This window comes from Cervus elaphus, chromosome 25 (genome assembly GCF_910594005.1).
Source record: "Cervus elaphus chromosome 25, mCerEla1.1, whole genome shotgun sequence".
NCBI classification, from domain to species: Eukaryota; Metazoa; Chordata; class Mammalia; order Artiodactyla; family Cervidae; genus Cervus; species Cervus elaphus.
In genome coordinates, this window is record NC_057839.1 from 15,940,713 (window position 1) to 15,968,620 (window position 27,908).

Here is a 27,908-nt window from a genome sequence, read left to right on the forward strand (position 1 = left end):
GGCAAGGAGTAAGGAGAAGTAAGTGAGGAAGATTAAATGGTGCAAACTTCTAGTTACAGAATAAATGAGTCACGGGTATAAAATGTACAGTGTGGGGAATATAATTGATAATAATGTCGTGTGTTTATATGGTGACAGATGGCAACTAAACCTACTGTGGTGATCATTTTGAAATGTATTGAAATGTACAGAAATACTGAATCACTATGTTGTACACCAGGAACTAACATATTGCTATAGGTCAATTATACTTCAAAAACAAGCAAACAACTCATCAAAATAAAAATTAGATATGTGGTTACCAGAGGTGAGAGGGTGGGGAGAAAGGGACTAGGATGAAAGTAGCCAAGAGGCACAAACTTTCAGTTATAAAGTAATGACTATTCACTAAACTTATCTTGGTAATCATTTCCTGATGTATATGATGCAAATCACCATGCTATACACCTTAAATTTATATAATGCTGTATGTCAATTAAATCTTAATGAAACTGGAAGGAAAAAATAAAACATCTCTCATAAAGAAAAAAAAGAACTTCTGGAGGATAAACACAGTAAAAAGTTTCACAAAAATGTAAGCTCATAAGATGTATTTAATTGAAGGACAGGACAATGTAATAATATAAAAACAAATTTCATTTATACAACACACAAAAAAATCACTACATATTATATATTTTAATCTTTACAGTAACTCATGATTTGGATGCCATTATGACCATGTCTGCTCAACCAAGACTATGGACCTACTAAGTGGTAAAAACAGGATTTGAATTCAGGCTACTATTAATAATTTCCCACTGATAAAGTTTATCTGAAATGCATGATCCTCAGACGAACACTTTCTCTTTTTAAGATGAGAATAACAGAAAAACAAGAAATAAAGGGAGCAGTCAAAGGACAGACGAAGACCAATATTTCAATCCTCTTTCTATCAGTGACCAGATACGAGACCGGGGGCAAGTAAAAGAAACTTTCTGGGTCTTGGTTTTCACATCAGTTAAATGGAGATGATACAATTTAGCTTCAGAATGAGGGATTGAGGGGGAAAAAAATGTCTATGGAGAAGCACCTGGCAACCAAGGAGCACAAAGTTGGCACAAGGGCGGCAAACACAGCTAAGGTTGCATCAGTATTGAGCATCATGCTAAGTAGGGATGGGGCAGGGTATGCTGGGGCGGGGGTCCCCCAGGACAGAGCTGGGAAGAGAGGACAGAACTGACAGAACTGACAGAGGAGAACTTAAAGCAGTTGAGGGATAACTAGGTTGGAAAAGGGCAAAAGGGCAGATTCAATGGGCAGTAAAATGGTTACAAGGTTACAATATAATTGGCTCCATAGGCACCTTGGAAGATGGCACTTGCCCTCCTAAAAGAAATAAGAGTACACCAACTTTGACTCCAAAAACACTGCAGAGTATTGAAATCTAAGGAGTAAGTTGAAAAATGGAGAAGCCTTTTCTGACATTTACTTGTGTAAAATGAGTCAGAAATTAGCTAGTTTGAATACTTCCTTCTCATACTCGTCTCCTATTAGGTGTCAGCAAACATTCACTGCTGCCTTGCACAAGCCACACTCTATGCAGAGGAGTTCTGATGCACTATCTCACGGAATCCTCATTTCCATCATTCCCACTGTAACAGAGGCAAAGTCACAGAGCTGTGAGATGCCAGAACTATACTGGAAGACACACCTATGTCCTGAAAAAAGCATATGATCTTAAATATAGCAGTTATTGCTTTCAAATGCAGACTTTTGGGGGTAAATCTCTAGAGAAAACAGGAAATTGCCAAGTCAAGCATGCCTTGTTTCCACTCACTACAGATGGCCACTTCCTTTTAACTCATTAACTCCTGGTTTGCAGATATTTTTCCCTTCTCCACCATTGGGACCCCTCCTGAGCTGTCAAGTTAGTTTAACTATAGTACCTGAGACAACTCAAAGCAAGGCTGGATTTTGAATAAGAGATGACCGAAGCCAAATACAAAATACAACATCAGCAACCACAAAGCTTAGGTTCAAATAATTATTTCAGTAAAGTGCATAAAGACAAGGGTTAATTAAATGTGGGGTCACCCATTTTAATTAGAAATATTCAATTAGACTACTAAATCAAGTTATATCCATTAATGTACTAAAAGTATTTTGCACCAATTCTGGCCCTACATATATTGCATGCCAGTGTTCCTCAAAGCACAGTTTAAAAGTGATTCTTAGGGAAATATGAATACACACTACAGTAAAAACTTTATTGACATTTCATTGATGCTATATAATGACTATCTTTTAATTTTAGACTGCTCAAAATTAATTAAATATGCTTTTAGTGCCATATTTCCATTTGTGTTAAGGATCAAGTTGGCCAAATATTACTATTTCAGTTGCCCTGAGCTAATGAGAAAATAACAGAGGCCCAAGTACACAAGTAAAATGAGGGCCAAATAATATCATGGAGTGACACGGACCCATCACTAAAGGATTTTTATCAGAAGAGTCACAGAACTGAGCTTTACACTACATATGACAAACATGTCAACTCAAAACACAAACGAAGGAAGCAGGTGCCATAGTAGTCAATAGCATACTGGTATTACTAAGAATGATCTAGTTTTGACAAATCATTATATCTTTCTATCCTATACATTATATATCATGTAAATCATTAATATACAGCATTGATACGGTTATGTTAAATGGTGCTCTGCAGTTTAGTCATATTTGTTTTAATATGTTCTAGTTGTAGTGGTAAAAGCCATTAAATACAAGTTTATACCTGACTTCTGTCTTCATTCACAATTATCATTAAAATAAACATACTGAAGTCGATATTGCAGGTATGAAATGTTTCCCTTTTAAAAGAAGTTCTGGCATCATTCAATTTAGAGGAACCCATCTAAATGCATGGTCACAAATTACATTGGTCTGGGAAGCACTGAAGCAGTCAACATTCTCCACAAGCTGCCACTCTGCTGTCTGGCTCCTCACAGAACAAGTGAGAGAACAAGTATAAATGCCTTCCCACAGGAAGCTTAAAATTTAGGTGGAGAAAAAAGGTCTCTTTGAGGAAAAAAAAATAAACTAAACTTTCTTCTTTTCTTTTTTTTACCATGCTGCATAGCATGTAGGATCTTAGTTCCCTGACATGAAAGCACAGAGTCCTAACCATTGAATCACCAGAGAATTTCCAAAATAAGCCTTCTTAAGGTGGTTTCTGAGACTCGGATGAAAGCTTTAGAAAACACATACATGCACACACATTTATGGCAGTTGATACATTACACAATGCTGTTCACAGCCCCCCAAGATGAGAATATTTAAATAATCAGAGGATAAGAATAATTTATAAAAGCCAAATTATTCCATTTAATAAGTGGAAAAGAGATGATGACATGCAACCAGAAAAGAAAATAAGTGTGGGCCAAAAAAGTTGAAAATAATTTGCTAGATCATGAAACAATTAGGAAAAACTGTTAGTAGGTTTGGTGGGGGAAATTCTGCTCAAACATAAGTATATACAATTCCAAATCACATGATCTCACTTTCAAGGAGTCAAAATCTCATCATCACTGAAATACTTTATCAGAAGTTTTGCTACATAAGAGGGGCATATAAGTACTATATAGGTAGAAGGAGTTACCAGAAATATAAGTACTTTGTTTACTCTAATTAAAGAACTATGGAAAGAATCTATGGATGGTTAAATGTAGTAATTGTTGTTTAGTTGTTAAGTTGTGTCTGACTCTTTGCAACCCCCATTGACTGTAGCCCTTCAGGCTCCTCTGTTCAAGAGATTATCCATTATACTGTAGTAGGGTGCCATTTCCTTCTCCAAAATGTAGTACTATATGATAATAAATTTGAGATATGCAAAGGATTGGTCATATTAAGCTCTGAAAGGCCAAAGAAATCTCTGGCTTCCCAATTTAAATGATTCCTGTTTAGATGAGAATTAAAGAATGAAACTATCAGATTAGAAATGATTATGAAGAGATACACTTTCTGGTTGGAAAAGAACCACAAAGTAACATTTTGAAAACCCCAACACAATGCTTTGTGGAAATTTATTTTAACTAAGTGCTGACTTTGAATAAATAAAAGGATTTAATTACTAAATTTCATGGTTTGTCATAGAGAAAACATCAAATTTCACTCCATCAAAGATTAACAGAAAAATCGTAATAAAAACTGTGCAAATTATTTACATAGCTTAAGTAGATATCAAAGATTGCAGACATGCTCTGAGGAACAGAACTAATTGTCAACCCATGACCTGCACATAGCTAATTATCAGCCCCAAAACAGAGAAAGCCTTCGTTGCCTATTCAGTTTGTACTACCACTTTCAGATCAAGGTTTCATCATTTCTGGTCATAAATAAAAACCAGCCATGCAGAGAATTTAATTCAAAGTGCAAGCACAATTTCAACACAAGTTTATTTCATCTCTTTTTTTCTTCCACATTTTCATTTTTATTTTTATGAGAAAACAAACTATTATTTCCTGAAATACACAACCTGCAGGGTGGCCTAGAGTTCTCGGTCACCTCCACTTTTGAAATCATACTATTCAACTACCAGAAGATAATAAAGTCTATGAAAATGCATCTTATGAAATTAATGAGTGAGCAAACTAGAGGTTAAAACAAGGCATTCATTTCCAGACCTGCATTCCTCTCTCAAGCCCAAGAATTCCCAGTGAAAAGGCCAATCTCTTATAAAACTGATGGTTTCATCATCTTTCCCAGTGAAGGTGACAGAGCTTCTCCTAATGAAGACTTCTTACTTACTCATCTCCAGAAACCTCTCAGATAATTCACATTGAAGTGTGACACAAGACCATCTATAAAAAAAACCCTCATTGATTAAGATTTTATGTACAGCAATTCAGAAGTGATTGTTAATCCACAGCCATCAGTATGTTCTATTTCTCACCATATAGGTTATTATTTGAAGATAGCATTCATACCATCACCACCACTGAGAAAAGAATGCTGGATACTAATCTCATTTGATAGTGTTTTCATAGTTTTCTGAAGATACCATGGATTCATGGGCTCCCTCCAAGATGTCCTTTAAATACCAGTAATACCATCTAACAGGGTCACCAGGTGTCAGAATTCCCATACTGGCTGGATTTCAGTGGGAAGTCACTAGAGTCCTGCATATGAGAAACTGGATGAGTCCCTTTTAAACAATATCTGCATATATGCATGCCTTCTCAGCAGCAACACTGCCTTCAATATGATCTGAATATTTTTGGTGATGGAGGCCAAGGAAAATATGAATATATAAAACACAAATAATTTTCAAACTTTCTAGATTGCTTCAGATTGACAGCCAGAAGTTAATAAACGACATCCAGCATAATGTCATGCCCAATCCTATTTTATTTACAAGTGATAACTATCACTTCATTGGGAATGTGTTAGAGAAAACTGTGTCGGAGTTAGTGGGGTTCCTTTCATGAACTTCATCATTTCCCCATCTTCACTAGCTAGCTAAAGAAATAAAAAAATAATAATACTTATTCAAAAACAATGCTGAAATTCATCTCTCACCTCAAGAATTAGGGTCCTGATAAACACCAAGAAAGGTGAACCCACAAGTGATAAAATCAATAGTTTGGGGAGAAATATTGCAATGGGAATTGAGGTTAGGAGTGAACCTTTAAAAGCCTTGGTAAATTTTTGAAACCCCATAAAAATAAAATAAGGAAAAACATACTCCGTGAGAAAATACATTTTATACATTTAAAATAAGCCATAAATGGATGGCTTTAACTGCTTTCTAAGTTCCTCAAGCAGCAGATACTTTTTAGAATCTCACACCACTGTGACATTACATGAGACACTTAGAAAACGATGTCCCCTTGCCACAGATAAAGTAAGTCCTAAGAAACTATGATTCCCCTAAGTCTGGACCTCCATGAAAATCTTTATCTCTAGAGGGTAGCTGTGAATTTGGAAATGCAGAGACTCAAAATAATTCAAGATGGATAAAGAAACCTTTGGGCTGACTTTTCTTTATCCTACACAGCTGTGTGGAGTGGGCTCCCTGCTCAACATAAAATATATAGGCTCAGTCCAGCCCCAGCAGTTTTATAAATCTCAGCTTCTCCTTCCTTCAGGTCCACAAGTACAGTTCCAAAGCAAGCCCACTCATCCCCCTTTCCTCCCAATTCCCTGCATCATATCAGAGAATCAATGCTGAACAGATAGTGGATCCAGGTAGAAAGGCAATTTTCTTTCCTGCCTCATGCTGCTGCTGCTGCTGCTAAGTCATTTCAGTCGTGTCCAACTCTGTGCGACCCCACAGACAGCAGCTCACCAGGCTCCACCGTCCTTGGGATTCTCCAGGCAAGAATACTGGAGTGGGTTGCCATTTCCTTCTCCAACGCATGAAAGTGAAAAATTCAATTGAAGTCGCTCAGTCATGTCCGACTCAGCAAATCCATGGACTGCAGCCTACCAGACTCCTCCGTCCATGGGATTTTCCAGGCAAGAGTACTGGAGTGGGGTGCCACTGCCTTCTCCTTCCTGCCTCATACATTCCTGAAAACATGCTACAGAGCCAAATATATAATCAGCATTTTTTAATCTAAATTTCTTAATGATTCTTCATCAATACATGTTAAAGCTGTCCACATTCTTTAATTTTGTTCTTTTCACTCACAAATACATATACCATTGACCAAAGAACAATGGGTGTCTGATGGAAGCTAAGTATTAGTCTTTTTGGGAAAGAAATAATTTCCTTCTGGTGTCAGCTGCATTAAATCTATGAGCGCTATACATCTTATCACTGATATCAGCATGTTCCTTGCTCTATTTTCTAGTCAACTTTCTGAAACAATGGTAAAAAGCAATGAAGCACTCAAAATAGGGTCCTGCTACCATGATGGTGATGCTGCTGAAACTATAAGCTAGTTGGTAGAAAATGGTAATGACTGACACTATCTGTGGCATTAGGAAAGAGAGCTGTGAAGGAATAAGGGAGCAGTTAGAAGGGGCATAGTTTCAGAGTCTTCTCCAGTTCACATAAAAAATACTTTGAGGAAAAGATGTCATGGGGCCTAGCAGGCTAGTTCTTCTTAAAGTCTGAGGGGGAAATTCTCCTGTCTTTATTCTCCTTGGACCAACCTTTCCTCTCTGATACACTCTAAACAGCAGTGATGGGTGTTCCTGGGAGAGGATTTCTGTCTCACTTAGGATTAGGGGTCATAGCCTCAGCTGCACCCAAATATGTGGTTTAAGCAAAAGAGCTTATAGCTTTCTCACGTGAAAAAGGTTCAGAAGCAGGAAATCCGCGGCTGATATGATGGCTACCAAATCATCTGATTAAAGTACTTCTACCTTTCAGTTCTATCATCCTTCTGGTAATCTACCCTCATGTTCTACCTCAGGGACCAGTGTGGCTGCCTGATCTCTGGCCAACATAAATACATTACATACAGAAAGACAAAAACAGAAAAAAAGGAAAAGGATCCTCACCAGCTGTCTATTCCCCAAGAAACTTCTGCTTAGATCTCACTGGCCAAAACACAATACCATAACTACATCTAGCTGTGAGGGCAAGCAGCTCTTAGGCATAGTCTTTTAATTGAGCACATTACCAACCCCTGACAAAAATCAGTTATATCCATAAAGCAGAAGGGGACCATGGATATTGGGGATACAGCTGAATGTCTCTGCAGGTGCCCCAGTGGTGTTAGTTCTGGGCATGAGCCCAGCTCCCAGGGGAAATCCTTGAGGCACATGAAGGTCCAGCCTTGTTGACCAAAGGGACACCAAGTAGGTGCTCATCTTCCAGCAGGGAGGAGCAATATTGCTCAGAGTGCCCTTCTGCATCCCCTAAGCACCCTGATGTGGGAGGGAGAAAACTGCCATGATGTCTCAACCTGGGCAGCCCTATTTCCCCAGCTCATTTCAACAACATGCTGGACTGTGCTCAGTAGGTGCATCTGCCAGGCTAAGGCATCAGACTGCATTCTCAGAAAAACAACATTATAAACAGTGGGGGAGGTTTCCAGGCTTAGCCACAAAGGCCTATTTCACAGGTAACGTAGTAGAAACATATTCATTGGCCATCATCTAAAGTGGAATTGATTGGATTTTGATAGATTAGTCTTTGCTCTAATAAGGTGTGCAGAAGAGTCTGGATAGAAGGAAAAAGGAAACGGTAGCAAGGAGTAATTCATATTTCTTCCTTGCGTTGTTCTCTTGCAAATGCTCCTCTCAACTGCTCTCTCCCTAACAGGTATCTTGTCTTATCTCTGTGTTTTCCCCACAGTTCTTTCTCTCTCTGTCAGTAGGACGATGGAGCCCATTCAGAGGAATTCTTGAGAAAACAAGAAGACATTTCATAGACCAGTACAAGCTTAAGCTGACAGGTAAAATTTCCCTTTCAGATATAAGCAGTGAGGATGAGAAATGGAGGGGGTGTTACAGAGTAAACTGTGTCCTTCAAAAGATGCTGAGGTCCACACACCCAGCCCCTGTGAATGCGATCTGGGAACAGAATCTTTGCTGATGATCATGTTAAAATGAGGTCATTGTGGGGTCCTATTCTGTGCAACTGTGTCCACACAGAAGGGAGAAATTTGGATGCAGGAGGAGGCATGCACACAGGAGAATATGAGGATGCACGTAGATATGGGAGCCACATGTGTGCAAGCCAAGTTAGGCGACTGGGTCAGCAAATCACAGAAGCTAGGACAGAAGACTGGGACAGATCTTCCCTCACAGCTCTCATGAGAAGCCAAACCTGTCAACACCTTGATCTTGGACTCCTAGCTTTCAAACCTAGAAGTTCCTGCTGTTTAAACCACCCAGAGCTTGTGGCACTTTGTTACAACAGCCTTGGCAGGCTAATTTTGTGGGGTGAGTGGAGCCTCTTCACCCACCTTGCCAGGCTGAGCACGATGCTCTTTTTCTCTCAAGTGTCCACCTCCTTTGTGGGCTTTGAGTGGCCTCTTGAGGCTCTTAGTTTCTCAGCCACCATCATTACATACTTGGGGCTCCAGCCATGTGGGTTCCAGGAACACTCACTAATGACCGGGGTGAGGGTGAGTGCTTCCCTCTAACAAGACCTCCCCCATTAACAAGGATTATCCATCACTATGTAAGATAAGGAGAAATCAGGCCCAGTCAAATGGGGTACCTACATTTCAGAGTCTGTACACAGGACCGAACTGCATGCATATGCAGCTGCCCCAGGCTTATGTAGAAACAACTGAATAAAAGCAGAGAAGAGTAAAGGGTTGTGCAGAAAGAGGCAATGTAATCACTCATTTCTCTCACACACATTTCCCTGTGTCCACAACATCTTCCCATTTTTTCCCTCTCCTGGCCTTTTTAGCCACAGGATCTGTCTGAAAGACGCTGAGAATGGCAAAGGCTGAAAAAGCTGTTAAAGAAAGCTAAATCTTTCAAAGATACAAGCGGTCTGGGGGAAATCTCCCTTTCATGCACAGCCACTCTCCATCTTTTATTGTTTTTAATAAAAAATCTAGGAAAGAAATAATGGAATGACCATCTATCTATACCTGAATATCAGTTACTCACCCTGATAAATCACACACCATTGAAACCTGCAGCAACCATCCTGATCTTAGCTCCCCTCTGTCCTCCCAGAGGTAATCACCAACATGAATTTGGTGTTTCTTACTCTCATTCAAGCCTTTTTAAAAAATCTTTCTTAGAAAAGTACAACCTTTCAAAATTGAACCAGGAAGAAATAGAAAATCTTAGACCCATCACAAGCACAGAAATTGAAACTAATCAGAAATCTTCCAACAAACAAAAGCCCAGGACCAAACAGCTTCACAGCTGAATTTTAACAAAAATTTAGAGAAGAACTAATACCTATCCTACTCAAACTCTTCCAGAAAATTGCAGAAGAAGGTAAACTTCCAAACTCATTCTATGAGGCCACCATCACCCTAATACCAAAACCTAACAAAGACGCCACAAAAAAAGAAAACTACAGGCCAATATCACTGGTGAACATAGATGCAAAAATCCTTAACAAAATTCTAGCAAACAGAATCCAACAACATATTAAAAAGATCATACATCATGATCAAGTGGGCTTTATCCCAGGGATGCAAGGATTCTTCAATATCCACAAATCAATCAACGTAATACACCACATTAACACATTGAAAAATAAAAACCATATGATTATCTCAATAGATGCAGAGAAAGCCTTTGACAAAATTCAACATTCATTTATGATAAAAACCCTCCAGAAAGCAGGACTAGAAGGAACATACCTCAACATAATAAAAGCTATATATGACAAACCCTCAGCAAACATTATCCTCAATGGTGAAAAATTGAAAGCATTTCCCCTAAAGTCAGGAACAAGACAAGGGTGCCCACTCTCACCACTACTATTCAACATAGTTTTGGAAGTTTTGGCCACAGCAACCAGAGCAGAAAAAGAAATAAAAGGAATCCAAACTGGAAAAGAAGAAGTAAAACTCTCACTGTTTGCAGATGACATGATCCTCTACATAGAAAACCCTAAAGACTCCACCAGAAAATTACTAGAGCTAATCAATGAATATAGTAAAGTTGCAGGATAGAAAATTAATACACAGAAATCCCTTGCATTCCTATACACTAACAATGAGAAAACAGAAAGAGAACTTAAGGAAACAATACCATTCACCATTGCAACGAAAAGAATATAATATTTAGGAATAAATTTACCTAAAGAAACAAAAGACCTATATATAGAAAACTATAAACCACTGATGAAAGAAATCAAAGATGACACAGATAGATGAAGAAATATACCATGTTCACAGATAGGAAGAATCAATATAGTGAAAATGAGTATACCATCCAAAGTAATCTATAGATTCAATGCAATCCTTATAAGCTACCAACGGTATTTTTCAAAGGACTAGAACAAATAATTTCACAATTTGTATGGAAACACAAAAAAACTCACATAGCCAAAGCAATCTTAAGAAACAAGAATGGAACTGGAGGAATCAACCTGCCTGACTTCAGTCTCTATTACAAAGCCACAGTCATCAAGACAGTATGGTACTGGCACAAAGACAGAAATATAGATCAATGGAACAAAATAGAAAGCCCAGAGATAAATCCACACACCTATGGACATCTTATCTTTGACAAAGGAGGCAAGAATATACAATGGAGAAAAGACAATCTCTTTAACAAGTGGTGCTGGGAAAACTGGTCAACCACTTGTAAAACAATGAAACTAGAACACTTTCTAACACCATATACAAAAACAAACTCAAAATGGATTAAAGATCTAAATGTAAGACCAGAAACTATTAAACTCCTAAAGGAAAACATAGGCAAAACACTCTCCGACATAAACCATAGCAGGATCCTCGATGACCCACCTCCCAGAATATTGGAAATAAAAGCAAAAATAAACAAAATGTACCTAATTAAAATTAAAAGCTTCTGCACAACAAAGGAAACAATAAGCAAGGTGAAAAGACAGCCTTCAGAATGGGAGAAAATAATAGCAAATGAAGCAATGGACAAAGAATTAATCTCAAAAATATACAAGCAACTCCTGCAGCCCAAGTCCAGAAAAATAAAAGACCCATTTAAAAAGTGGGCCAAAGAACTAAACAGACATTTCTCCAAAGAAGACATATAGATGGCTAAAAAACACATGAAAAGATGCTCAACATCACTCATTATCAGAGAAATGCAAATCAAAACCACAATGAGGTACCACTTCACGCCAGTCAGAATGGCTGCTATCCAAAAGTCTACAAGCAATAAATGCTGGAGAAGGTGTGGAGAAAAGGGAACCCTCTTACACTGTTGGTGGGAATGTAAACTAGTACAGCCACTGTGGAGAACAGTGTGGAGATTCCTTAAAAAACTGGAAATAGAACTGCCATATGACCCAGCAATCCCACTTCTGGGCATACACACTGAGGAAACCAGAATTGAAAGAGACACATGTACCCCAATGTTCATCACAGCACTGTTTATAATAGCCAGGACATGGAAGCAACCTAGACGTCCATCAGCAGACAAATGGATAAGAAAGCTGTGGTACATATACACCATGGAATATTACTCAGCCATTAAAAAGAATACATTTGAATCAGTTCTAATGAGGTGGATGAAACTGGAGCCTATTATACAGAGTGAAATAAGCCAGAAAGAAAAACACCAATACAGTATACTAATGCATATATATGGAATTTAGAAAGATTGTAATGATAACCCTGTATGCGAGAAAGCAAAAGAGACCCAGATGTATTGAACAGTCTTTTGGACTCTGCGGGAGAGGGTGAGGGTGGGATGATATGGGAAAATGGCATTGAAACATGTAAATTATCATATGTGAAATGAATCGCCAATCCAGGTTCAATGCATGATACAGGGTGCTTGGGGCTGGTGCACTGGGATGACCCAGAGGGATGGGATGGGGAGGGAGGTGGGAGGGGTTTCAGGATGGGGAACACATGTACACCCGTGGAGGATTCAAGTCAGTGTATGGCAAAACCAATACAATATTGTAAAGTAAAATTAATCAATTAAAAAAATGAATAAATAAAATAAAAAAATATTCTTTGTGTAAAAAAATAAAATAAAATAAAATAATCTTTATTTATTTGTCTGGGTCGAGTCTTAGTTGTGGTACATGGGATCTTTAGTTGTAGCATGTGGGATCTTAGTTCCCTGACCAGGGATGAAACCTGTGTCCCCTGCATTGGGAGTACAGTCTCATCCACTGGACCACCAGGAAAGTCCCCTTCATGCAAGTCATATACCTTGATTAAAAAAAAAACAACAACAACGCACCTAAAGTCAGAGTGCTCCTTGGTCACAGTCCCACTGATAACTTTTTTTTTTTTAACCTCTTTTCCTTTCTTTCCCTCATCTAGCAAAAGAATAATTATCAGATAAATGTATTCAAACCATGGGAATTGTAACTGCAAAAAGCTTCATCTGATTCCAATCAACTAATATCCATTTTATGTACTGCATTACCTGCTCCCTCCCCTCCATGAAACTGTGATGTAGGAAATTCAAGCCAGACCAAGAGGAAATATGCTTTGAATAGTTATCTATGTCTGGCACTCTTCAATGCCTATTGGTAAATGAAAGCCTCTGTCACCTACGCTTAAAATTCTCTGACAATAAACCAAAACAAATAAATTAGAATTTAGGATGAGGTTAAATTTAAATTACGCTTCTTTATACAGAGGACTGGAAAAACATAAAAACATTAACCAGTAACAAATCCATCACTGTTGCCTGTTTTCATAAAAGATGTAAATGCAAACAACAAGATAAAATCGCACTAGACTCAAATACATCAAGGGGAGGGCCCAACATCTACATTCATATTTGAAGCACAGCATATTCCTACTGGAAGTTAGAATAACTTAACAGAGGAATACAATAACTTCTCAGTCAACTTAACTAATGTGTTAGTCCATGAGAGGACATATGTATACTTATGGCTGATTCATGTTGATATTTGACAGAAACCAACAAAATTCTATAAAGCAATTACCCTTCAATTAAAAAACAAACAAATTTTTAAAAAACAGTAAGGGAGATACATGATTTTAAAACACACATAGACCATATTTATAGAACAACTATTATATGATTCTAGACAGAGGGGACACAGCAGGGACCGAAACTCCCTGGCTCAAGGGAACCTCTACTCCAGCATGTGCAAAGTTATACTAATGACACATCCTGAGGAATTCTGGGAAACCCTCCCTGATCGATAAATCACTCTGCAAATCACAACTTGGCTAAGAATGGCCGCAGTGCTGGTTTCTGGGGAAATCTTACAAAGCCCCAAGTGTTAAAGCCAAACAAAGGAAAATCTGTTCTATTCCCTAAATGAAAATAGCATCTCTCTGCTGACCAGTGGAACCTATTAAAATGTGTTGTTCAGAGTGATTTCCCACACATAAAAAGTAACAGCCTTTCTGAACCTAAACAAATATTGCCAACAGCTGTAGAAAAAAAAAAAGTTATCATTTGGAACTTTATAAAATGAGTTACTGAAAATAAGGAAACGGGTCAGGAACCTAAATGATGATATGTGACCATTAGAAACAGCCCAGAACTCTGCTCTCCTGGTTGTTTCTGTTGGAAGACACAGAAAATTCTATGGGCAAGTAGGTCACTCAGCTCATATATGAATGGTGGGCTTCAGAAAATACTTCCCAACTGGAAAGAAAATGGACTCCAAGAATCAATAAGCATCAAAGAATGAGGATTTAGAAGAAAACCTGAAAAGTAATACACTAAAATGCTAGTGGGGACTGTCTCTACAAGGTGGGATTATGGATGAAAACATTTCTTTATACTTCTCCATTTTTCTACAATGGAAGTAATTGTGAAAAATGATCAACACTTTATGATCTAAGAATTTTCACAGCAAAATAAAATGCTACCCGATTTCTTAAAAGCTATATGACTACAACACCAAAAATAACCAAAGGAGAAATTATCTAATGCATCAAAAGACACAAGGAAAAAGTAAATGCTCTGCTTTTTAAATTATCTTTTCTTTAAGTGGTAAGATATAGGGAAATTTTGAATGCATTTTTCCTATTTCCTAGTTCTGTAATGACCCCTGTGTGACTGTTAGAAGTATTGTTTAAATTATTATTTTCTACAAAGACCAATTAGCCTTAACCTACTAAGATGCTATAAATTCTACATTATTACTAAAAAAACAGACCACAATAAGAAACCACATATCAATTCATTCTCTAATAACAAGTCTTGGAAATGCCTCTAGGATTGAATTATTTTCCTCTTTGAAAGGAGTCTTATAAATTCAGAGAGACAGAAAGTATAAACTTTTTGGAAGTGAGCTATTTCAATGGGACACAGGTCCCTGGTTCTCCACTGCTGCTACTCTGTGAGCAAACCAGCACTACATCTGATGAGTCGGTAAGAGGACACGGCCACAGGGAGAAAAGCAGGAGTGAGGTGGTTTGGTTTCCAAACACTGCCTATGACTAACACTACAGGACTAAAATATTTCCTGATGACAGGAACAGAACTGAACCCAGGCCAGCTACCTCTTTTACAACAGGGTTTTAAAGCTTGTCTTAAGATGAGTTTTTCCTTTCTCTGCCCCAAACGCCATTTCCCAATGATCAAATAGTAGGTTACAGAGCCAGAGAACAATTTGTTACATCTATGAATTCCTCTACCTGAAGGCCAGATTTCATCAGTGCCCCTTCCTTTCCCCTCTGCCCTAAACAACTTGAAATATATGACTGTATTCTTACATTAAGGTCAGTGCTCTGGGTTACAAACACGGGCTGAACGATTTTTATACGGGCAACAACAAAAGCAAGAGCTTGACTATCCTCAAAAGAGTCATTTACACTCTACAGAGAAGATGAATGAGTGAGGGTCGCCCCTAGGTATGAGGCGTTGGAAGTTTTGGGGTGCTCAGGAGGATGCAGATGTAGGACCACAACCAAAAGAAGCCAAGAATGAGAGGATAACTTGAAACATGTGAGTCATAACTTCAGGAAGTACTTACAACCCTCAAAGCACTTATTCCCCTCAGTTGGTGTTGTTCAGTCACTCAGTCATGTTTGCATGCCAGGCATCCCTGTCCTTCACTATCTCCCAGAGTATGCTAAAATTCATGTTCATTGAGTCAGTGATACCATCTGATTATCTCATCCTCTGTCACCCCCTTCTCTTCCTACGCTCAATCTTTCCCAGCATCAAGGTATTTTCCAATGAGTCAGCTCTCCACATCAGGTGGCCAAAGTATTGGAGCTTCAGCATCAGTCCTTCCAATGAATGTTCAGGGTTGATTTCCTTTTACGATTGACTGGTTTGATTATCTTGCTATCCAAGGGACCCTCAAGAGTCTTCTCTAGCACCACAATTTGAAAGCATCAATTCTTCAGCACTTAGCCTTCTTTATGGTCCAACTCTCATATCCATACATGACTATTGGGAAAGCCACAGCTTTGATTAGATGGGCCTTTGTTGGCAAAGTGATGTCTCTGCTTTTTAATATACTGTCTAGGTTTGTCATAGCTTTTTTTTTCCCAAGAAGCAAGTGTTTTTTAATTTCATGGCTGCAGTCACCATCCATTGTGATTTTGGGGGCCAAGAAAATAAAATCTGCCACTCCCATCAGTGGCCAGCTTCATTTCTTTTCGAGGAAGTTCTCCTGGTGGCTGACTAGAGAGACTTTTTCAGCCTTCATTTGGGAGGCTTCTGCTGCCAACACCTGCCTCAGTTGTCACTGGCTGACCCCTAAAGATAGAGAGTGCGATTCCCCAATATTAATGGACCCCAAGAGAACAATTCTATCTGCGAGGCTCACAATGGATAGGAAAGCCTTCAACTACATGGCATTTCTTTTAATCAGTTATACTGCTTGGGGCTCATTTTACAAAGCCATCTGGCTTTGCAGACATCAATGCAAGGATCATGAAAAACCCCACTTTTTACTATGGTCCCACAAAGCGGGGAAATTTACTTCAAAGTGTGTTATGCTCCCAGGGTTCTGGTGTAGAAATTTCTTGCTCCGATTCTTCATTGTTCAGACATCCAAGGATCCTAGCCATCTAGGACATAAAAGGATTCTTCTGAAAGCACCATGTAAAAGAAAGTGTTTGTTCAGTCCCAGTGTCCCTACAAATGTGATCTCATGCTACATGGTGGGGTGTCTAAGAAGATGAAAATGAAGGGGCCTCAACAGAGCAGTTGGGAATCTGGTCAGATAAATGGGAGGTTGGGGGTCATGAGCCGTGCTAAATTGGAGAACGCCGAGATGCCCTCCTTCCTGTGAATATTCTACTCATTCTCACAAAATGTTCCATGCCTCAGTGTGGCATTAAGAAGAAATGCTTTGACTCTTTTTCTCTCACTACTGAATAAAACTGCAATTATATTTAAAATATTTTTCCTTTGTATTGCTTTGACAGGTTCTCTTTTGAAGTTTTCTATTCATACATTTCAATAATCCTATCCCTTGCTAAGAGACAGTGAGCTGGCTTTTAACAAATTCAGTATTAGCAGAAGGGACCAATGGTATTTTTTCTTTTTTTGCAAAGAGCTCTTTCATTCATCAGAATCTGAATGTTAGAAGATATTACAAAACTCAAGAAGACTGACAGATCGACATTTAGGTGTAGAAAAATACTATAGGGATTAATAATTGGTCCCCACATTTAATGTACCATTTTAAAAAGCCATCTTCTGACATTAACTAACCTGGAAATTAAATGCAGCTGGAGGCTCATATGACCAGCTCACAATAGGTTTCTCAAAAGAGTGGTTATTCTTCTTTAAGGCACCCAGTATAAGGATCATTGACTACCGACCCAGTGGCTTCGTGCAAACAAATGGAGCAGTCTCAACACATTTCTTAATGGGCAGAAGACCTGGCAGCAGAAAGGACAAGTGCTTAGGTCACAATTACAGTTGATTCATAATTTCTGCAAGGAGCCCAGGGACAGGGTTGGACCGTCACTCCAAAGGAACCTTATCTTCCCTGGTGATAACACACTTGAACTTCTGATGCATGCTCAGTCACTTCAGTCATGTTCAACACTTTGCAACGCTATGGACTGTCCATGGGATTCTCTAGGCAAGAATACTGGAGTGGGTTGCCATTTCCTCCTCCAGGGGATCTTCCCAACCCATGGATGGAACCAGCATCGCTAATGTCTCCTGCATAGGCAGGCGAGTTCTTTACCACTAGTGTCACCAGGTCTCTATGTGAAGCAATATGGAAGCCTCATCCTTGCCTTGGATCTACTGCATCAGTATTTTGTACTCTCTCCTATGTGTATGAGGCTTAACATTTCTAACGTGGATTAAGGCAAAATAAAGATGGGAAGCTGGTGATATTTTACAGATGACCATTATATCTACTACTGAGGGCAAGAATCCCCTAGAAGAAATGCAGTAGCTGTCATAGTCAACAAAAGAGTCCAAAATGCAGTACTTGGATGCAATCTCAAAAATGACAGAATGATCTCTGTTCGTTTCCAAAGCAAACCACTCAATATAACAGTAATTCAAGTCTGTGCCCCAACCAGTAATGCTGAAGAAGCTGAAGTTCAATGGTCCTATGAAGACCTACAAGAAATTCTAGAACTACCACTCAAAAGAGATGTCCTCTTCATTATAGGGGACTGGAAAGCCAAAGTAGGAAGTCAAGAGCTACCTGGAGTAACAAGCAAATTTGGCCTTGCAGAACAAAATGAAGCAGTTCAAAGGCTAATAGAGTTTTGCCAAGAGAACACACTGGTCATAGCAAACACCCTCTTCCAACAATATAAGAGAAGACCCTACACATGGACATCACCAGATGGCCAATACTGAAAGCAGATTGATTATATTATTTACAGCCAAAGATGGAGAAGCTCTATACATGACTGGGAGCTGACTGTGGCTCAGATCATGAACTCCTTATTGCCAAATTCAGACTTAAATTGAAGAAAGTAGGGAAAACCACTAGACCATTCAGGTATGACCTAAATCAAATCCCTTATGATTATATAGTGGAAGTAACAAATAGATTCAAGGGATTAGATCTGATAGAGTGCCTGAATAACTATGGAAGGAGGTTTGTGACATTGCATAGGAGGCAGTGATCAAGACCATCCCCAAGAAAAAGAAAGGCAAAATGGTTGTCTGAGGAGGCCTTACAAATATCTGAGAAGAGAAGAGAAGCTAAAGGCAAAGGAAAAAAGGAAAGATATACCCATTTGAATGCAGAGTTCCAAAGAATAGCAAGGAGAGAAAAGAAACCCTTCTTCAGTGATCAATGCAAAGATATAGAGGAAAACAATAGAATGGGAAAGACTAGAGATCTCTTCAAGAAAATTAGAGGTACCAAGGGAACATTTCATGCAAAGATGAGCATAATAAAGGAGAGAAATGGTATGGACCTAACAGAAGCAGAAGATATTAAAAAGAGGTGGCAAGAATACACAGAAAAACTACACAAAAAAGATATTCATGACCCAGATAACCACAATGGTATGATCACTCACCTAGAACCAGACATCCTGGAATGTAAAGTCAAGTGGGCCTTAGGAAGCATCGCTACAAACAAATATAGTGGAGGTGATGGAATTCCAGTTGAGCTATTTCAAATCCTGAAAGATGATGCTGTGAAAGTACTGCACTCAATATGCCAGCAAATTTGGAAAACTCAGCATTGCCCACAGGACTGGAAAAAGTCAGTTTTCATTCCAATACCAAAGAAAGGCAATGCCAAAGAATGCTCTAACTACAGCACAATTACACTCATCTCACACACTAGCAAAGTAAAGCTCAAAATTCTCCAAGCTAGGCTTCAACAGTATGTGAACTGTGAACTTCCAGATGTTCAAGCTGGATTTAGAAAAGGCAGAGGAACCAGAGAACAAATTGCCAACATCCATTGGATCATCAAAAAGCAAGAGAGTTTAAAAAAAACATGTACTTTATTGACTATGCCAAAGACTTTGACTATGTGGATCACAATAAACTGTGGAAAATTCTGAAGGAGATGGGAATATCAGACCACCTGATCTGCCTCCTGAGAAATCTGTATGCAGGTCAAGAAGCAACAACAGGACATGGAACAACAAACTGGTTCCAAATTGGGAAAGGAGTACATAAAGGCTGTATATTGTCATCCTGCTTATTTAACTTCTATGCAGAGTACATCACGCGAAATGCCAGGCTGGATGAGGCACAAGCTGGAATCAAGATTTCCAGGAGAAATATCAATAACCTCAGATATGCAGATGACACCATCCTTCTGGCAGAAAGTGAAGAAGAACTAAAGAGCCTCTTGATGAAAGTGAAAGAGGAGAGTGGAAAAAGTTGGCTTAAAACTCAGCATTCAGAAAACTAAGATCATGGCATTCAGTCCCATCACTTTATGGCAAATAGATGGGGAAACAATGGAAACAGTGACAGACTTTATTTTCTTGGGCTCGAAAATCACTGCAGATGGTGACTGCAGCCATGAAATTAAAAGATGCTTGCTCCTTGGAAGAAAAGCTATGACCAACACAAACAACATATTAAAAAACAGACATTACTTTGCCAAAAAAGGTCCATCTAGTCAAAGCTATGGTTTTTCCAGTAGTCATGTATGGATATGAGAGTTGGACTATAAAGAAAGCTGAGCACTGAAGAATTGACGCTTTTGAACTGTGGTGTTGGACAAAACTCTTCAAAGTCCCTTGGACTACAAGGAGATCCAACCTGTCAATCCTAAAGGAAATCAATCCTGAATATTCATTGGAAGGATTGTTGCTGAAGCTGAAATTCCAATACTTTGGCCACCTGATGCAAAGAATAGACTCCTTGGAAAAGACCCTAATGCTGGGAAAGATTGAAGGCAGGAGGAGAAGGGGATGACAGAGGATGAGGTGGTTGGATGGCATCACCGACACAATGGACATGAGTTGAGTAGGCTCCAGGAGTTGGTGATGGACAGGGAAGCCTGGCCTGCTCAAGTCCATGGAGTCTCAAAGAGTCAAACATGACTGAGTGACTGAACCTAACTGAAGACAGTACCAAACACATGAAGGTAGTATTTAATGAAGGTAATTTAAACAAGAAAAAGAGAGTAGTATTGCATTAGAACAGTGTTACTGCCCTAATTTACTGTGATCATTTGTAGGCAACCCTTACAAGTCTTAAATTGATAACTAATGTGAGCAAAATATTTACCTTGATTCAGTTTTAATTTTGAGTTGTAAGTTGTAAGATTTTTTTCATCTTTTAAAAGTACAATGCCACATAACTTGTTGTTGTTGTTGTTTTTACTTCAGTTTGATCTAGATTAAGAACACCTATGAGTTAAGGAGGGTTCTGGCCCTAAGGAACATTGCTTTGAACATAATACCTGAAATATTTTTGGAGGTACATTATTGTTTTTTGGTCAACACCATAATATCACCTGCTTTGTATCTTCATGTAAGGCAGAGATGCTGAATATAACCTGAACTGATTAATTTAAATCAATATATGTGACTATTTGTACCCAAGGTTGCAGTTTTGGGGGCATTTCTTTCCTTACTCTTTAGGTTCTCTGAGCACTATTTTAATTATTCTACTGCTTATATCTTTCTAGTCTATCATTTCACATCCTCTAAATCAATGTTTTGGGGTTTTTTGGGGGTGCTATGATGGCACATTGCAGCAGCTAGAGTTCTCCTAGCTTCAAACATAAACAACTCTGTTTCTTGCCCATGGACTCTACTACAATCATTCCAACACCCAGTCACAAATGATTATGTATATTGGTTCTACAAAGAAAGATAGGTTCTCCATCCTAATTTAAGAATTCTATCTTTCAGAGTCTAAGCTTAGGTAGCCCTGAAGCAAATTAAAGTTTTAAATACTTGGTATATTATAAAAGAAACATTCCTTTATTATTAATCTTATGATATGCTTGTTCATTGCTTATTTACTGTGATTTTAAGATCCTGTGATAGTCTACATACACTTAAAAATAAGTTTATAATTAACAGTATTTACACACATGCATAATTATATTTAAAATTTATTCTTTTCTAAAAACTTGAAGTATAGTTTATTTATCAATTTTGTTTATCTTCTCAAAGAACCAGCTTTTTTTTTTTAATCTTTACTATTGTTTCTTTCATTTCTTTTTCATTTATTTCTGCTTAGATCTTTATGATTTGTTTCCTTCTACTCATTTTGGGGTTTTTTTTTGTTCTTCTTTTTCCATTTTAGGTGTAAAGTTAGGTTGTCTATTCAATGTTTTTCTTGTTTCTTGAGGTAGGATTGTATTGCTATAAACTTCCCTCTTAGAACTGCTTTTGCTGTATTCCACAGGTTTTGAGTTGTGTTTTCATTGTCATTTATATCTAGAAATTTTTTTATTTCTTCAGTAACCTATTGTTTACTTAGAAACTTGTTGTGTTTGTGTTTCTTACAGTTTTTTTCTGGTAATTGATATCTAGTCTCATAGCCTTGTGGTCGGAGAAGATTCTTGATATGATTTCAATTTTCTTAAATTTTCTGAGGTTTGATTTGTGATCCAAGATGTGGTCTATCCTGGAGAATGTTCTATGCGTACTTGAGAAGAAGGTGTATTCTTCTGCATTTGGATAGAATGTACTGAAGATATCAATGAGATCCATCTCATCTAATGTATCATTTAAGACTTGTGTTTCCTTATTAATTTTCTGTTCTGATGATTTGTCCATTGGTGTGAGTGGGGTGTTAAAGTCTTCTATTATTTGTTACTGCCAATTTCTCCTTTTATGTGTGTTAGTGTTTGTCTTATGTATTGAGGTACTTCTATGTTGCATGCATAGTTATTTACAATTGCTATGTCTTCCTCTTGGATTGATCCCTTGATCATTATGTAGTGTCCTTCCTTATCTCTTGTAATCTTCTTTATTTTAAGGTCTATTTTGTCTAATATGAGGATTGCTACTCCGGCTTCCTTTTGCTTCCCATCTGCATGGAATATATTTTTCCATCCTCTCAGTTTCAGTCTATACGTGTCTTTAGGTCTGATGTGGGTTTCTTTTAGACAGTATATATATGGGTCTTGTTTTTGTATCCTTTCAGCCAATCTGTGTCTTTTGGTTGGAGCATTTAATCCATTTACATTTAAAGTAATTATTGATATATATGTTCCTATTGCCATTTTCTTAATTGTTTGGGGTTGATTTTGTAGATCTTTTCTCTTCTCTTGTATTCCTTGACCACATAAGTTCCTTTAGCATTTGTTGTAAAGCTGGTTTGGTAGTACTGAATTCTCTTAACTTTTGCTTTCCTGACAAGCCTTTTATTTCTCCATCAATTTTGAATGAGATTCTTGCCGAGTACAGTAATCTTGGTTGTAGAATTTTCCCTTTCAGCACTTTAAATATATCCTCCATCCCCTTCTGGCCTGCAGAGTTTCTGCTGAAAGATCAGCTGTTAAGCCTATGGGGTTTCCCTTGTATGTTACTTGTTGCTTCTCTCTTGCTGCTTTTAATATTCTTTCTTTGTGCTTAGTCTTTGTTAGTTTGATTAGTATGTGCCTTGGCGTGTTTCTCCTTGGGTTTATCCTGTATGGGACTGTTTGTGCCTCTTGGACTTGTTTGACTATTTCCTTTTCCATGTTGGGGAAATTTTCAACTATAATCTCTTCAAAAATTTTCTCATACCCTTTCTTTTTCTCTTCTTCTGTGACCCCAATAATTCAAATGTTGGTGCATTTGATATTGTCCCAGAGGTCTCTGAGACTATGCTCAGTTCTTTTCATTCTTTTTACTTTATTCTGCTCTTCAGAAGTGGTTTCCACCATTTTACCTTCCAACTTACTGATTCATTCTTTTGCTTCAGATATTCTGCTATTGATTTCTTCTAGAGTATTTTTAATTTCAGTAATTGTGTTGTCTCTGTGTGTTTATTCATTAATTTTTCTAGGTCTTTGTTAATTAATTGATTCTTGCATTTTCTCCATTTTGTTTTCAAGGTTTTTGATCATCTTTACTATCATTATTCTGAATTCTTTTTCAGGTAGTTTGCCTATTTCCTCTTCATTTATTTGGACTTCTGTATTTCTAGTCTGTTCCTTCATCTGTGCAGTATTTCTCTGCCTTTTCATTATTTTATTAACTTATTGTGTTTGAGGTCTTCTTTTCCCAGGCTTCAAGGTTGAATTCTTTATTCCTTTTGGTTTCTGCCCTCCTAAGGTTGGTCCAGTGGTCTGTGTAAGCTTCATATAGGGTGAGATTTGTGCGGAGTTTTTGTTTGCTTGTTTGTTTTTCCTCTGATGGGCAAGGCTGAGTGAGGTGGTAATCCTGTCTGCTGATGACTGGGTTTGTATTTTTGTTTTATTTGTTGTTTAGATGAGGTATCCTGCACAGGGTGCTACTGGTGGTTGGGTGATGCCAGGTCTTGTATTCGAGTTGTTTCCTTGGTGTGAGTTCTCACTATTTGATACTCCCTACAGTTAGTTCTCTGGGTCTAGGGTCTTGGAGTCAGTGCTCCTACTCCAAAGGCTCAAGGCTTGATCTCTGGTCTCTCAGTCACCTTCCTGGATGAACGCACCATGTCACTACTGGACTGTTAACTTGTAAGACATGATATGGAACATACAAGCCACATCGACACCCTGGAAGTCGTTCTCTACATCAGAGAGACAGCGGATGTCTCCTGGTATAAACCGGATGCCTTCTGGAATGGCCTGAGCTGGGTGGCTGATGTCAAACAGAATCACAAGGACTCCCTTCTGGTCCAGAGCACAGCCAAGGCTCCTCCCATAATGAGGACTGATTCCTTCGGAGATTTGTGGGAATCCATATGTGGTAGTCAAAGATAACTGGACAGTGGCAGAGGATGATGACGCCGGGACTGCTCAAGGTGGGGCGACCCAGGCCCCTCCTGTGAAGTAAGGTTTATTTATGATACACTGTTAGTTTCAGGTGTATAGTAGTACAGTGATTCAGTATCACACATATATGTGTATATGTGTATTATAAATATGTAAATTCTTTTTCAGATTCTTTTCCATTATAGGTTACTATAAGATATCAAATATAGTTCCCTGTGCTATACAGTAAATCTTTGTTAATTTATATATTGTAGTGTATCTCTGTTAATCTCATACTCCTACTTTATCCCTCCCCTTTGGTAATCATAATTTTGTTTTCTATGTCTGTGAGTCTATTTCTCTTTTTTAAATAAGCTCATTTGTATTATTGTTCAGATTCCACATAAAAGTGATATTATATTTGATAACACAAATATCTTTTTATATTTATGTTTATCATCTTTGTCTGTTTTGATGATGATTAAAACTTAAGTGCTATAAAGAAGGCTCAAAGTGAAAGGGAAAGTCGCTCAGTCCTGTCCGACTCTTTGTGACTAGGCCAGAATATTGGAGTGGGTAGCCTTTCCCTTTTCCAGGTGATCTTCCTAACCCAGGGATCGAACCCAGGTCTCTTGCATTGCCAGCTGATTCTTTACCAGCTGAGCCACAAGGGAAGCCCAAGAATATTGGAGTGGGTAGCCTATCCCTTCTCCAGCAGATCTTCCCGACACAGGAATTGAACCAGGGTCTCCTGCATTGCAGGTAGTAAAGAAGGCTGAGCACTGAAGAACTGATGCTCTCAAATCGTGGTGCTGAAGAAGACTCTTGAGAGTCCCTTGGATGGCAAGGAGATCAAAACATTCAATCCTAAAGGAAATCAACCCTGAATATTCATTGGAAGGACTGGTGCAAAGGACTGGCCACCTGATGCAAAGAACTGACTCATTGGAAAAGATCCTGATGCTGGAAAAGATTGAGCACAGGAGGAGAAGGGGATGACAGAGGATGAGATGGTTGAATGGCATTACTGATTCAATGGACATGAGTCTGAGCAATCTCTGGGAGATAGTGAAGGACAGGGAGGTGTGGCTTGCTGCAGTCCATGGGGTCACAGAGAGTCAGACATGACTTAGCAATTAAACAACAAGAACAACAAAACCCAAGTGCAGGAAACACAGTTTGAGCTGGTTAAAATACAGCTTATTAGGAAATATGAGAAATGTGATATGCCTTTAATACAGTACAGTTTATATCATTTGTCAACCTTTGATAAAACATGATTGCTCTCGGCTCTCAGTAGGCTCAGCTTGTTCAATGGCTTAAAATTACCATTTGCTCTGTCACCTAAATTTCCACTGTTGGCCAGCATAAGTTACTTCAGTTGGGCTAATCTCTGTATAGCTCCACACACTACTGAAAGCATTCCTGCTCTTTGGTTAAAAAAAAAAAAACAACTGTTCTGAAAGCAACAAAGTGTTCCCTTATCCCAGCTGTAGCAACCACATATGTTTCAGAATCTTAGAATAGTGGAAAGTAGTTTTAGTGATAAAACTGGGGTCCGTGGGGTGCCTACTAGCTGATTTCATATGAGTAGTGGGTGGAAGCCAGGCAGTGATTATTAATTACCTAGTTTAGAACACAGCAGTAAAATTATATTTGATTTTGACCTAATAAAATTATAAATTCATATAGAAAGTTCAAAGTGAACTCTTAATTTTACTAAGTCCTTTTGTGGTTTTCATGTAAATAATTTAAATTAGTTTCTACCTCTAAATTATCATCTTTAATATTTATACACATGTAAAAAATTGCCATACCTATCTATTTATTTGAACTATATTTTCAGTGAAAGTACTAAAACTATCATTTTTAAAAACACAATTATAATTTGTCAAGTATTTATATCACTCAATAATAATCACAATGTGTTACTTCACCATTTCCTTTTATGGCTATAGAAGAAACTAATGGTTTTTTCCTAATTAACCAAATAAAAATGGGCAGGGACAAACATTAGGACTTTTATTCACTTTCATAAGCAAAATACAGATCTCATGTGTATCTGCATATGTGTTCAATTTGTAAGAAAATGTAACCATTATTTTAAATCACAGGCAGCTTTAGAATTTCAGATGCCTTCAGAGAAATGCAGAAGTATTTATTACCTTAATACTATAACTAAAGTTTCCAAAAAATCTATCGAGAATTTCAGTGAACAAAATTAATATCACATTAGTAAAAACTTAATGTAAGAATTGTCAAAAACATAAAATATTAAAAACAACTTTACCTCAAACTTCAAATGTGATAACTTCTTAAGTCAACATTGTTTAACTTTTAGAAAAACCAAAGCAAAAGGACTGAAAACCCATAGTTTATCATAAACTTCAGCTATAGGTCTTTGTCATATTATCAAATTTACACACCCCTCAACCAATCCAGGTACAGGTATAACTTCTAGTTCGTTATATAAATAGAAATACAAATTATTTACAAGGTCACTTTAGCTTTATTATAATCTGATAATCTGATTTTTAGACAGATTAAAACATATCATGCCTGCATCCCCATTTTTGCATCTTAGGATAATTATACAATTATCACAGGAACAAAGTCACATTTAGAGAAATAAAATTCACAGAAAATCCTTTAAGTTATCAGTAAATATTTTCCAATTAGTAACATCAAGTAAAGAGATTCCCAAACTGCAAAGTAATTTTGCAGTTTTATTTATCATATATTATTATATTAAATTTTAAAACTTAAAGGTTGGGAATTTTATCTTAAATGTTTTAAATATAAAACTTCCCACCTTTAAGTTTTAAAATTTAATATAGCTAGATCAATATGAAACAAAAAATAAATGGCTAAAAGCAACCATGAAAAGTATGAAAACAGACCAGTGAGGGAGGACTTACCAGACAGCACAACTCACTAGAAAGCCACTGTATTCAAAACAAAATGGTGTTGGCACAGAAGCAGACAGACAGGGATCAGAATGAAGAGGCCAGAGACTGATACAAAGGTATGTGGCATCTTTATATGTGACAAGGGTAACATTTCCATCCCATGAAAAATAAAGTTTCTTATAGTAACGATATTGGGGAGAAAAAAGAAAGATAGCATCCTACTTCATATCATGTACAAAACGTAAAACTGGAGTAAGATTTGAATGTTTTTAAAGAAAGAATAGGGAAAAAAAGGGAAGAATATTTATAAGGATGTTTGTATGACCATGGGATGGACAATGCCATCCTGAGTAAAACAGATAACTCAGAAGCAATAAAGAAAATGATAGATACGTCGGATTAAATAATAATTAATAATTTTCTTTTAGTAAAAGACATCATACACATAGACAAGAATCAAAAAGCTATATTTGCACATATATAACACTGGTATAACACTGGATTAACATTTCTAAAACAATACATAGCTCCCAGAAATTGTGACAGAAAAACACTAGAAAAATGGGTAGTGGAAATGAATAGGAAATGAAGAAAAGAAATTCAAATGGATAATAAACATATGAAAATATATTCTACATCAGTGACAGTCAGTGAAGAAATGTAAATTAATGCTCAGAGGTTTA

The 27,908-nt window shown here is 37.7% G+C and overlaps 1 protein-coding gene across 7 annotated transcripts in view; it reads right to left on the bottom strand.

Annotated features, from left to right (window-relative positions):
* The window catches only part of MAST4 (microtubule associated serine/threonine kinase family member 4), a 603,634-nt gene that overhangs the window by 249,793 nt on the left and 325,933 nt on the right, over positions 1-27,908 (bottom strand). The gene's annotated exons all lie outside the window — the stretch shown is intronic.